The 12,616-nt window shown below is 37.6% G+C and overlaps 1 protein-coding gene across 11 annotated transcripts in view; it reads left to right on the plus strand.

The window, feature by feature from the left end:
- Positions 1-12,616, plus strand: part of ROBO2 (roundabout guidance receptor 2) — a 1,044,190-nt gene that overhangs the window by 467,326 nt on the left and 564,248 nt on the right. The gene's annotated exons all lie outside the window — the stretch shown is intronic.

The raw sequence follows: 12,616 nt of genomic DNA on the forward strand, positions 1-12,616 counted from the left end.
TGAGCCTTGTTTGGGATGTTAGTCAAATCATTTAACCTTGTCACCTCCCTTTAACCTCCTATCTCAACCCAAGAGCGTTGACAAGATCAAGGAACATAAAACACTTCATATCCTCTTGATGGTGGAATGTGATACAGCAGCAAGAGAATAGCTTTGGCTTTAGCTCCATTCTTTTGTTTCAACTGGCTACAACATAATTTGCAGCTCGCTGGAGGTGTTAGAAAAGCCCATAATGAATTAAAACCTTGTAACATTTTGAGATAAGGAAAGATGTGTAGTTACATATGGAAATATCTGCTAGTGAAAGAATGGTAAATATCAACATAGTAAAAAACAAAAGAAAAAAATAAAGCAACTAAAAAAACCCTAAAGCAAAACAAACAACAAAAAAGCCAAAACAAACATGATAAATTGCTAAACTACTTCTGTGAAGCAGGAGAGGCTAGAGAAGCAGGACAATATCTAGTAAAATATCAGGTTCTAAGAAAAGAAAACACCAGATTGAGGAAGTGAGAGAGAGAATACCTAAATTATATGATTTTAGAAGAAACAGCTTGACAGGCACAAGCTTTCACTGGACTGAGTTTAACAAGTATGAGAGAAAGTCTTTATTGGCACTGTTGAGTATCCATAAGACTCTTCCAAATCATACTGTGAAAAGAGGCTGAAAATGGAGTCAGGGAGGACTTGTTCCTAGGAGACTCTCATTTTAGTGCTGTAAATCTAGCAGCTACTCTTGTGTCAGAAAAGAAGTACTGAATTTTCATTGACTTTGTCCAACAGTTGGAAGTGCAGGCTCAAACAAATCACTGTGAAGGATACTCATTACAAACTACCTTTGATGGTTTTGTCGTATAGTTTATTTTAAGAGACAAGATTTCAACTTCTTTCCACAAACTGATCCTAGCTGCTTCCACAAAAGCTGCTTTGTAAGCAGTAATTCTTGCTGGGCTGAGTAGTTCTTGCAAATTGTAAAGAGTCAGAGAATGGTTTGGGTCAGAAGGAACCTTAGAGATCATCTTGTTCCAACCCCCCTGCCATGGGCAGGGACACCTTCCACTATCCCAGGTTGCTCAGAGCTCCATCCAACCTGGCCTTGAACACTTCCAGGGATGGGGCAGCCACAGCTTCTCTGGACAACCTGTGCCAGGGCTTCACCACCCTTTTGGTAAAGAATTTCTTCCTAATATCTATTTGAAACCTATTCTTTTTCAGTTTGAAATAATTACCCCTTAGTACAATTCTTTCTAATGTTAGAAGTAGAAACTTTTTTGTTAAGGGCTATCTTTTAGAAAACAAGTTGAGAATTTGGAGTTTATTTGGTTTGGTTGGTTGAGGGGTTTTTGTTTGTTTTGTTGCTTCTTTTAATTACATTGATATTCTTCTAGGATTCATCTCCTAGACATTGTTTTCAAGAATTGAACATGCATAATTGAAAATAACATCACAATTTTTGAAGAAAAAATAATTTTGAAGTTAGTTCTCTGAGAAGTGATGGGAGCTACAGTTTAGCTGATTGCTGCCTTCTTTCTCCCATAGCAGTTTGGTTCTTTTCAGAAACTCAATGCACCACAACAGCTAAAAAGAAACAGAAAGGCAGATCACATGTAAGCAGGATTTGTTACTCTTTCAATGTTACCACTTCGAGGTTCTGGTTTAACAGTAGAAGAATGCGGTTTTCTGTACAACGTTACTGTTTTCTGTATATGGAAATGTACGTTCCTCAATAATACATCTTATCATGAGCCTTTATTGCAGCATGGCCAGGGCTGAATTTGCTGGGCTGTAGCTGCTGCTGCAATGTAGCTGGAACACCCTCACAGGGCTTTTAGCGGTGTGATGTCTCAGAGGGCAGATGAAAAAAGATTGATTGAGTATTACTCTTTGGTTTTGATAAATATTCAATTAAAACAGGGACTGTGGACAGCAAGAGCTCTACCTATATAGGCTCTTTTTTGTTGTTTACATCTTGTCATTCTTTGTGTCCAGCATTATATTTTGTCCTTTGTAGTCAAAATTACCTACCACTCCTCTTGCAGAAGAATTTTGCTATCTGTTCAGCAAAAACAAAAGAAAAAAATGGTTCTCAATGGGTTATAAGTCCTCCAGGAAAACATATTTATTTGATACTTATGTTGCAGAATTGTGTCTGGGAAATATCTGCAAGGGGTATTTTAACTGTGTTGTATTGAAAGCCAAAAATCCAATCTGCATCAGCTTTTTCCACTTTGCATTAGAGGTGCAAAGAAATTCAATATTTAAAAGCTAAATACCACCACAGGCTTCATATATCTCTTTGTAATCACTTAACCACAAAAGTAATGACCCATAAGAAAAAAATCTATCATGATATTTACCATTTCATCTGGGTACAATTAAATTATATAAGTTAATGAGTTCTCTTAGTGACTGAGACTACAAAAATAATTCCTTTTTTCATTTGCTTTTTTGAGCAAGGACTATGATTACTTCCCCCTACCTTCATTTGATGGTTCTTTGTAAAATCACTGCCCTGAAAATGTCAGCTTTGATTTAAAAGGAATGCAGATGCTAAGTCTCCTTTCCTCAACGGACGTACAGATATTTTTTTTTTATCCCTTTGGAATCAAGGTACAGATTTCTGTTCTCCCCTAGTGATGCTTAGTGTTGGTAATTTCTCCTTGAAATCTTCTGGAACAGCTAGATGATTTGTAGCTCACCCTAGAGTGGAAAAAATATGGAATTTTTTCTTAAAATATATTAAACTATTTTCAATTCAATGTTTTTCTCATAAGTGGGGAGCAATAGAGAGGCACTAAGGAACTAGGAGCTTTTAAAAATCAGCTGAGAGTTTTAAATAAGCTCTGGTGTTTTGCTCTGTTTTCAAGTATTCTAATCCCTTTCATTTTCCCTCTCTGCCTGCCCCAAGCTGCTCTTTTTGCCCTCAGAGAGCTTCCTTGGAAGCACAATTATCTCAGCCCAAACTCCAGGGTTGGTCTGCCTGCCTGCTTTACAAACCAAGAGACACACTGTCCTTTACAGAATGGACTTGTAGCTGTGCTGCCAGCAGATACTTGACTTTTCTCTTCATGATGGTGGGATTCCATATTCCACATATTCCACCAAAGGCATGGTGCTTAATAAGAAAGATATTTGGAAATAGTGCCCCAGCTTTCAGTGAAAATCTGCCTCAAACTGAAGGGAAAGCAACATCCTGGTGCACACTAGACATTAAGGTAAATAGCTAAATCCAAGGAGTTTGTGAGGGGAGGGGGAAGTCTTTAGTGAAATCTCATCAATCTGTGGTTTGCCTGTGTTATGGCACAAGAAGGGAGGGAACGCTTGGGAATTGTAAGAGCTTTACTGTACCTGTTTCATGGGACATCATTAGCCCACAGGAACTCAGGATCTGCCCTTTGCAATTTTTCACTTTTTGGCAGTGTGGAAGGTGGGCCCCAATGACGTGCATTGTTTGCAAATACGTAATGAGAATGCTGCAGTTTCTCTGTGTGTGACTTTTGTGTGTATGTGTGATTATGGAAGTTCAAAAGCCTTCTGGACAGATACAGAACTGCCAAAGGGGGTGGGGGGTTTTGTTAGTTTTGTTTTAATACGAGTAATCTCCTCACAAAGTGAGATGGATGAGTCCAGAACACTATAAAGCCTTAAAGGCTGAAGGAAGCTTTACAATATCAGAAAGCAGCAGTAATGCATCTGGACTCCATTATTAATTTTATCAGGTTTGTGCAGCTACATTTAAACAACAGTAGAAAAAAAGACGAGTAATCTGCCTTGAAAGTATATTCAGGGGAAGGCAACCTGAAGTGCCTGGAGACTGGCTTATATTGTGACTATTCCCTGAAGCGTTCCTAAACAGTGTTTTATCCCATAACTTTTCTCTCACAGGACTCTTATTGAATTAAAAGCTTCTTGAGGAAAACTGTGCATGAGAAATGTGCTTTGTGGTCTGCTTGTTAATAGAAATGTTTTGGTAAAATACTGTAAATTATTCGCTTCAGATTTGATGTTGGAGATAAACCATTTATAGAGGTTAATTCTGCATTCATTGTGAAGAAAAGAAGGAAGTAATAACAATGTGTGGTATTAATGGTTAGCTTTCCAAACTGGAAGACAGTGAGATCTGAGGCTTTAAACTTGGCTTCACAACTGACAGAGCAAAATAAATCCATCTATCTTACAGTTTGGGATGGTAAGGGATGAGTAACTAATTTTGATGGAAATCCACAGGTTATAAACTTGTAACAGAAATAGTTAAGTGGGTTTGTGAGTTTGTAGAGGCATTTTACTTTCCTATTTCACCAGCCTTCCAACATAAAAACTTGTTGCAAGGCTTACTTGGGGATTTTGTTTAGCTTCAGTATTAATTTCAAGCTGAATTTTGCCTTTTGATTTTGTGTGAGGCAAATTTTTTAGCTATATTTTGTGAATTTATTTCTTCCCCAAGAACCTCACCAGTACTTTCTCTTACACTCACTTTGGACTTTCTCCAAAACTTATTAAAATTGATGGGGTCTTTTTAATGTCTGCTATTAAAGAGAACTGAAAGAAAGCATAAAACTGTCACAACATTATATCAGCTTTACATATTTATGAAAGGATAGTAAACTTATTATGCATGATAGCTTGTATTCAGTGAAGATCTGTATTGTAAACGAGTTTAACTACAGTTTCTTATCGCTGAACAGTTACTACTGATCTTTAATCTGTCTTTAGGAAAGACAAATTATGCTCAGTATTATTATTCTTGCTCTCCATCTTGAACTCTTTGCATGGAATATTATCCCTTCTGGAATGATATAATTAGATTTTATATGACTGTGATTCTTGAATAGCATTGTAGAGGTTAAACAAAACTAGAAGTTAGACTTTAGGCAGTAACAGTTGTGTGATATCTGCTTTAACCTGGTGGTTATTTTAATAATGAAATCTTTCTGAGCAAAACATGCTGTATTTTGTAATATTTAATGCCTTATAATGCACAACACATTTCACAACAATAGAAACTGAAAAATATAAAAAGAGAGTGTGAAATATTAAGCCTATTCTGGAAACTGAAGAATATGAAGTCAATAGATGAAACTTATGTTTGTCCATGGGTACAGAGATATTGTTCCAATTTATACAAGGTAGGAGAGGACTGGTAGATAATCAGCAGGAGGTAAAAAAACTCCCTTGGGCAATCAGTGTCACGTCTGGGGGGAACCAAAGAGCTTCTGCTTCAGCCTGCCTCTCTTTGCTTCTCCCCCAACTCTCTCACATCTGTAACCCATCTTATTCAAATTACACCAACAGACAAAATATTGCCCATGACCCTTTTTGATTTGACCTGAAGTCAAGTGGGGTTACATATCTGTGGTTTTGCCTAGCAGGGGATCATGCTACTTCTTTGAGTACTTTGGGAATAAGCACATTTGCAACATCTAAATTGCACCTGGGGACTTAGGCATACCTCACACATCAAGTTGAGAACCTTCCTCTGAGCTGGAGTAACTCCTGAAGCTCAGAAGCTCTCAGCAAACACTTGTTCTAAAATGAGATGATTCTCCCTTTGCCCATGGCAAGGACTATTGGTTAATATCTCTATTTGAAATGGAAATATCCTGAGTTTGTAATGGATTTTAATTTTAATGTGACTATTTATGTACATCTATTCATTCTTCTGTGACCAGATTGACTGTCTACAGCACAAGATTTCAAGATAATTTTAGTAGTAAAGTTCTTTAGTAGGTTACTTATTTCAAGAGAGTTTTGTGCTAAAAATTTTCAGTTCTCGTAACAATTGGACAGCAGCAACAGGAAAACAGCTTATTTCCCCCACCGCGCCCTCCTTTTAATCTTCCACCCTATTAGTTAAATGATTATGTAATTAATGTTGCCAGGGAATAGCTACATTTGTGCCCAGAAAAAACAACCCATGTACAGTGTGATTTATTGCCATGTGGTAAATTTACATTTTTGTGTTAAAAATCCCATGATTTAATCTTTTCATGATTATGACCACACATGTGTTTTTGCTCATTTGTATTTGAATGCTTTACATAGATACAGATGACTCTATTACAGCCTTCTGCAATCACTTTTATAATTTAATTTTACCATTAATACAGAGCCCCTGAAGTATGTATTTTGCTGGTCCGTGTACTTCACGTTTGACAGTGATAAATACGAGATTTGCCGAATATTTAGAATTTACATCAGTTAGAAATCTTTTAAGAGATTTCAATCATTGTTCAGGAATTTGCTAACCTTAGCCTAAGGTCAAAAGGAAAATTCACTTGTGTTCTTCCACACATGGTGCTGTTCACTGTGTGACTTGTAAAGATCTGGTCCTGGCTGACACCATCTCACTGCATCTAAAATTAATTTCAACTCAATCAATCCTCTAGTTCCAAATGCTTATCTGTATCTAATCCATTCTCCTCTTTTCATGCAGGCACATGCATGTGGAGTTTCTTTGAGCATGAGGGAGGGAAACAGATGGCTTTAACAGCAAGATTTTCCAATGACTTCTAGTTAATACAATATTTTCTCAGGAAAATAATCTCTCACATGATATATTAGGTATTTCTTGAACAGGAAGCCTAGTCATCTTCATTCCTTCCCCAAATATGTATTATGTCATCCAAATATAACACAGTAATTTTCTGAGGAAATCACCTTTCTTGTAGTCCTCGCCTTAATAAGCACATTGTTTTTACTTTTCAAGTACGTCATTGGGAGTTAAGAAAGAACTAGCTAGAAATTGGTTTGAATATACTTAAAGTGCATGGAACAGTGGTTTGGCCTAACCAGCAAGACCTTGCCTAGAGCAGGCAGTTTCAGAGGGTCAAGGTTCTTTGGGGATGAACCCTCTCCAACGCCAGTTTTTCTTCTTGCACACACACTTGTGAGGAAGTGAAGGAATGCCTGAGCACACGTGATCTATAATGGTGCTTGTATTAAGAAGAGTAGAGCACTCACTGCTAACTCCTGCTAATGGCTTTATAAAGCTGCAATTCTGGCCTGTGCTTCCATTGATTTAACACAAACTAATCCCAGCATTCTCACCTTTGCTTTCATGGGTGGTGGAAGAAGCCAACACCACTACGACCCAGTCTTTACATGTTAAAAGAGAAGCATCAGCCCTATGGAAACTCCTCTCCCAGAGGGATAAAGAGGCTTGGCACATGCAGTTGATGGAAGCAGGCCTAGAGATGAGTGCAAGTACTCTGAAGAATCACTCCTTCTGGCATGTTTCCATAGTCTGCTGAAGGAAAAGCAGTCAAATGTTTAAGCAGAGTTTATCCCATCCCCAATTACCATTGCAAGATCAAGCTGTAGCAGACAGCAAGTAACAGCAGAAAGGCTCCCTTCTTCCAGTCCATAGAGAAAGGAGCTTGACATGCACTATGTGGAAACCTCAGTAGTTCTGAAACTTCTATTAACTTTCAGAATTGCTGTTACCAGTGATGCAAAAATGCCTTTCCCCTTTCCAACAGTAGCAGGAAGAAAACACACTTTGAGTGTGTTTGTTACAGACCATTTTAATAGTAAAGGATGATAAAACCCACTATGTAAAGGACAAAGTTCTGCCAGGGTAACTCACTCTGTATAGTTTGAATCATGCTGGTGATATCACTGTTGAGAATAAGATGCACATGAGAGTTGAATATCTAAATTTTGGGTTGATTTTGTTCAACTGAAAGGGCAATGCAGTGGAATTTTTGCAGAGACCTGTGATCTCTAGCATTTGTTTTGTGTTTTTTTTCATATCTCATGTGAATTGAAATAAGAACCTAGAATAAGCACTGTTTAATTTTAATGACTTAGTTAAACAAATGCATTTTATCATTTCATCAGGCTTATGGATTATTTTTTTCCTCCATCATTGAGATGTACAACACAAATATTGGTTTTGCAGATAAGGAATTCAATTAACATTTCAAAGGTGTCAGACTCACTCCCGCTCCTAGGAAGTTTTTATTAGCTTATTTGGGATGATTGGGAGCTTCGATGAAATTAGACAGCCTAACAAAGTTAAAAGATATACAGAAGGAAAGAAAGGGTGATGTTTTATTTTTATCTAATATAAAAAACATTCCAGAAGCTTTTAAAAATTTGGGGAACAGAGTAGTCATATATATCAGGAGTAGTACCTTCCCTAAGGGAGGTAAGCAAATGCATTCATATCTAGAATTTTCAGATTTTAGGAAAACTTTTGAACTTGGAAAAGTATCTGTATATGCTTTAACTTCTATGCTACTGCTTATAATTAGAATTTTATTTGCAGTGCATTTATTAGGAGAGCTAAATTTGCCATGAACAAAGGAAAAACATGGTCCTGCTGTATATTCCAAACAACTTTTCCAGCCTTTTGCCGCCCTACGGATAAGGAGTATCCAGAGTGCAGGCTGGGCAGGAGGCCGGTAAAACAGGGTGCTCCTGGAATTAACTATCCTGGGAGAGAGCTGCAGATGCAGTGGAATGTCCCCTGGCACATGCTCACAGAGGATGCACAACTTGCACTGCAGCCGTCTGCCCTCCAAATCCCAGCTGGGAATATGAGCAGCACCAGAGCCCAGAGAGGTCGCCCTTCCTCCTTCTAGCAAGACATCAGCTAGAAGCTGCCAGCACTGGGACATCCACGTGGTGCAGTGGATCAAGCTTCCAGTTTTATCTGTGCTGCCAGAAAAACAGATGGGATCCAAAAGTGCCTTGGGCAAAGCTGCACTCTTAAGGAGTGAATCCATTCTAGCAGAAAAGGCAAATTCAGGGTTTTTTTTTTTGATTAAGATGTTCTGTTTGTTTGTTTTAAGGCTGCTTTTTGTAAAAAGGAGGATAAGGAAGGGAAGAAAGGGGTTTTGTTCCTGCTAAAGTTTCTAAAAAAGTGAATATAAATGGAAATGAAAAATAATACTACTCGGAGTAGCACACAGTGCTACAGGAGGCAGTAGGTGCAAACTCAAGCACTTGTGACAGGTTGTGCCTATCCAGGTGGAGATTAGAAACCATGGAGCACAGGCTCCCAAGGCCCTTTCACAATTTGTCTTCTCATTTTCCAATGCATATTTTGCGTGTAGTTAATGGATGTCTGACTTCACCCCCACCCTGCCCTTGTTAATACAAATCAATGTTTTACAGTCACATAGTTATGATGTTTATGCCTAAGATGTCTTTCAATCATTTCTCAATATTATCTTAAATGAGAACCTTCTCTTAAGGAAAACAAAACAAATAAAATTATAATGTGGAGTGTGAATGAGATTTTGAGTGATTTTCAGGGATGGTGACTTTGCCGAAGATTAGTGCAAAATATACAGAATTGCTAGCTGACATAAAGATTTATGTAACCACCACTTGTCTTAGCATGTGTGAGGGTTGGCTTCTGCCTTAGTGGTGACCTACCTTCCCAGCCTTGCATTTAGTTAGTAACAGCATGATAACCCTGTTAAAACGCAAAATATTGCAGCCTGTCTTTGATGCTGACTTCAGAATAAATTCAACTTCTGTGTAGGAGGGTACAACTCTTACAGACTACAAAGCAAATGTAGCCCTACTGGTTCTTGACTGCTCTATAATAGGAGTTAATGTCCCAAGTTTGCTTCAGAAGTTCTGCCTTGAAAACAGCAGATGTGTTGCTAAAGCCATCTGGCTCTTTTTTGAATATAATTTGTATGCCTATAAATAATCACCATGCATATGGGCTGCATTTCAACCGTGTGTTCCTCAAACTATGTAAGTTAAAATAATTTATTTCTTCTAGTCTTACAAAGAACTTCTGCCATACATTCCTGTCCTCTTGTTAATATTCTTGCAAACTATCAGAGTGAAGAAACAACTTATGTGTACTAAGAAGCCAGAAAAGTTGATTAGACAAGGAAAACTAAAATACCCCTCTAGGCATAAGCAATCACAGAGTTCTTTTCAGTATTTTCCAGTATTTGAAGTAGCAATTTAGAGTCCCAGAGCTGATTCCAATCTCTAGGCTGCACGTGTGGCATTAAGAAGAAAAGTGTTAGAGAAGGGATGCAAACAACCTCACTCAGAGATAATATTCTTCTGAAATTATTTCTGCTTAGGATGCAAAAACTTGATGTGTGAACTCTTGTTCACCTTTCCATTCAGGATTCTCTTACTGATCAGCTGCATAGTTATGACTCATATGCATAGAAGATTTCCTAAGCCAGCACTAAATTTGGCTTTTCTCTAAACTGAAAAAAAATCTCACAAACTTACGAAAGATATTTAAATCAATCCCCATTGCTTGCATTCTACTTTATGAGCTAGTGTAATTTTGCTGCAGAACTTTCCAGTCTATGTTCTTTAGCATAAAAAAGACAAATTGAAAATCATTGGTTAATATTTGAGATTACCCTCTCTGATATCAAAACTAAGGGAAAAAAGATGGATGTCGTTGCCTCTTAAGCGAAAAGAAACTCAGTTTTTGCACTTGTTAGCATCAGCAGAATAAAGAATTCACACAACCTTTTTAGATGACAGTTTGAAAATACCTGTTATTTATTAGGAAATAGCAAAAGGCATTGTTACATGATTACTTATGAAGGAGCAAATTATTTATATTCTGCTTAGCTGCATATGACCCACAATTAATTGTAGTAACAAGTTTTAGGATCATGTAAGATACAACTATCACTGCAGACCTGCAGACTGCTTAGGCTCTCTGTGAGGAAAGGACAGGAGATTGTTACTGTAGATCCCAAGTGTCTACAATTCTGGGGAACTCCAGCTCGGCATCAATTCATGTGCGTTCTTAGATCAAGTGTGCGAGCAGCCTTTTGATTTAAAAAAATGCATTTACAAACTCACAGCACCACTTAGATATAAGAATGTTGTGGAAATGTAAGTGCAATGCTCAGTATATGTAGATGGTTCAGATGTTGAGTTCAAGAACTTCAGCTATGTTGTTATTTGGCTTTGCTTAGGTGTGGTATAGAAAAAATGTCTTGTAGGTCCACTCAGATTTAAAAAGTCAAGTGCAAGCAATTTTTTAAATAAGAATACTAGGTAAATATAACACTAAAATCTCTTACATGTAATGCAAAAGAATGCAATACTCTGCTTACCATTTCACTTTACTTACACATGCTGGTTTTGATCAATTCACACTGGTTATCAACCTTCTGAACAAATACATACAAACTGAAAACAGTTGATTTTACTGAAGTTTAACACTTTTGTGTGCCTCTGTATAATATTTTTCTCTCTGCAAGGCTTTTGAAATGAAAAAAAATCTGAAATCTATGATGGCACTGCTCTTGGTAACCACTTAAAGACTATCCTGGTTGTGTGCTTTGGTTTTCCACAGTGAACTTCAGACCTTTTAGGATACTGCTGAAACAAAAGTCAACTAAGCACTTATTTTTGAGACCCAGAATGATCTCCTCTGGTCTCCTCTATCTGAGTGCACCACAGTCTGCCTTGCATAAAGGGTGGAGGCCTTGAAGGGTGGTGGTACATCTACTAAACAACACTTTTCAAATATAAATTGAAAATAGCTGTTTCCTTGATGCTAGCTTCATGATCAAAGCTAGAATTCCCATCTCCTTCCACTTTCTTCCCATGACTATAAACTGCCTGACAATGTTTGTTTGATTAGACTTTGTGGTTTCATTCGCTGAACATCTGTAAAACACTTGTGTCTAAAACCCTTTGAAACTTCTTGCCTCCTTCTCAAATACTTTCTATCATAATTGCATTGCCTCAATTTTGTTGTGTTGTTGGTTTCTGCTTGAAGAAAGAGAAAGAAGGGTTTTGAAAACCATAAAATGGTGTGTGACCATATTTTTAAGTGCATCTCTCCTCCACCTCCATCACTCAGGATGCAAGCATGGTGCAATTAGACTGTCAATATAGCACACAATTGCACTGTAAAACACCACTAAGACAACAGCTAGTGATGCTGATGGGGAGAATGGCTGCATATCCCAGGAAACAAGGAATGACTCTAACAAAAGCATATATCATGTAGTTGCAGAATGATTTCCTCTAGCTAGGAGTGCTTTCTCCTGGTTTTCTAGATACTACTGCTCCAGTGAAAAGACAAAGCTGGTGTTTTGGGTGATGGAAGTATTCTCCAGGATGCTTATGTCTGATGTTGACAGGGTTTTGTTGCCTCTTCCATCCACTTCTGCACTCTTTCTTGCTGCCCATTTGCACACATCCTCTTAGGAGACTGACTTCCATTGTGTGCAGCTGTGCTCATTTTGATTTAATCAAGTTGTTCAGCATCATAATTGTGAGTGTTCATGGCACAGTACAAAAAAAAAATATTTTACAGAACATACAGAATACTTGCATCCTATATAAATTAGTTTATATTAGGCAGTGTTCTAGAGGCTTAAAACATAGCCCCAGATTGGAGAAAGTCAGTGTATGAGTGAATGATACTTCTATTTTCATGCATGGCAGTCTGACCATCTGAGTCTTGCTTTGGAGCTAGTTACCAGTAAATGTCTTTAAAGAACACAAAATCTTATTCCGTGTAAAAGCTGCATTTCCATTTGGAAATTACAACGCTAAATAATGTCAGTGCACTAATTATCTAGGAAATACAAAGTAAATTTAATAGCGCCCTGTGATCCTTGTTAGGACTAAACAACACAAGAAGTGTCTGTAC

Source organism: Corvus kubaryi, unplaced genomic scaffold (genome assembly GCF_017639235.1).
Source record: "Corvus kubaryi isolate FWS band 111438036 unplaced genomic scaffold, C.kubaryi_AGA036_p1.0 37391, whole genome shotgun sequence".
NCBI classification, from domain to species: Eukaryota; Metazoa; Chordata; class Aves; order Passeriformes; family Corvidae; genus Corvus; species Corvus kubaryi.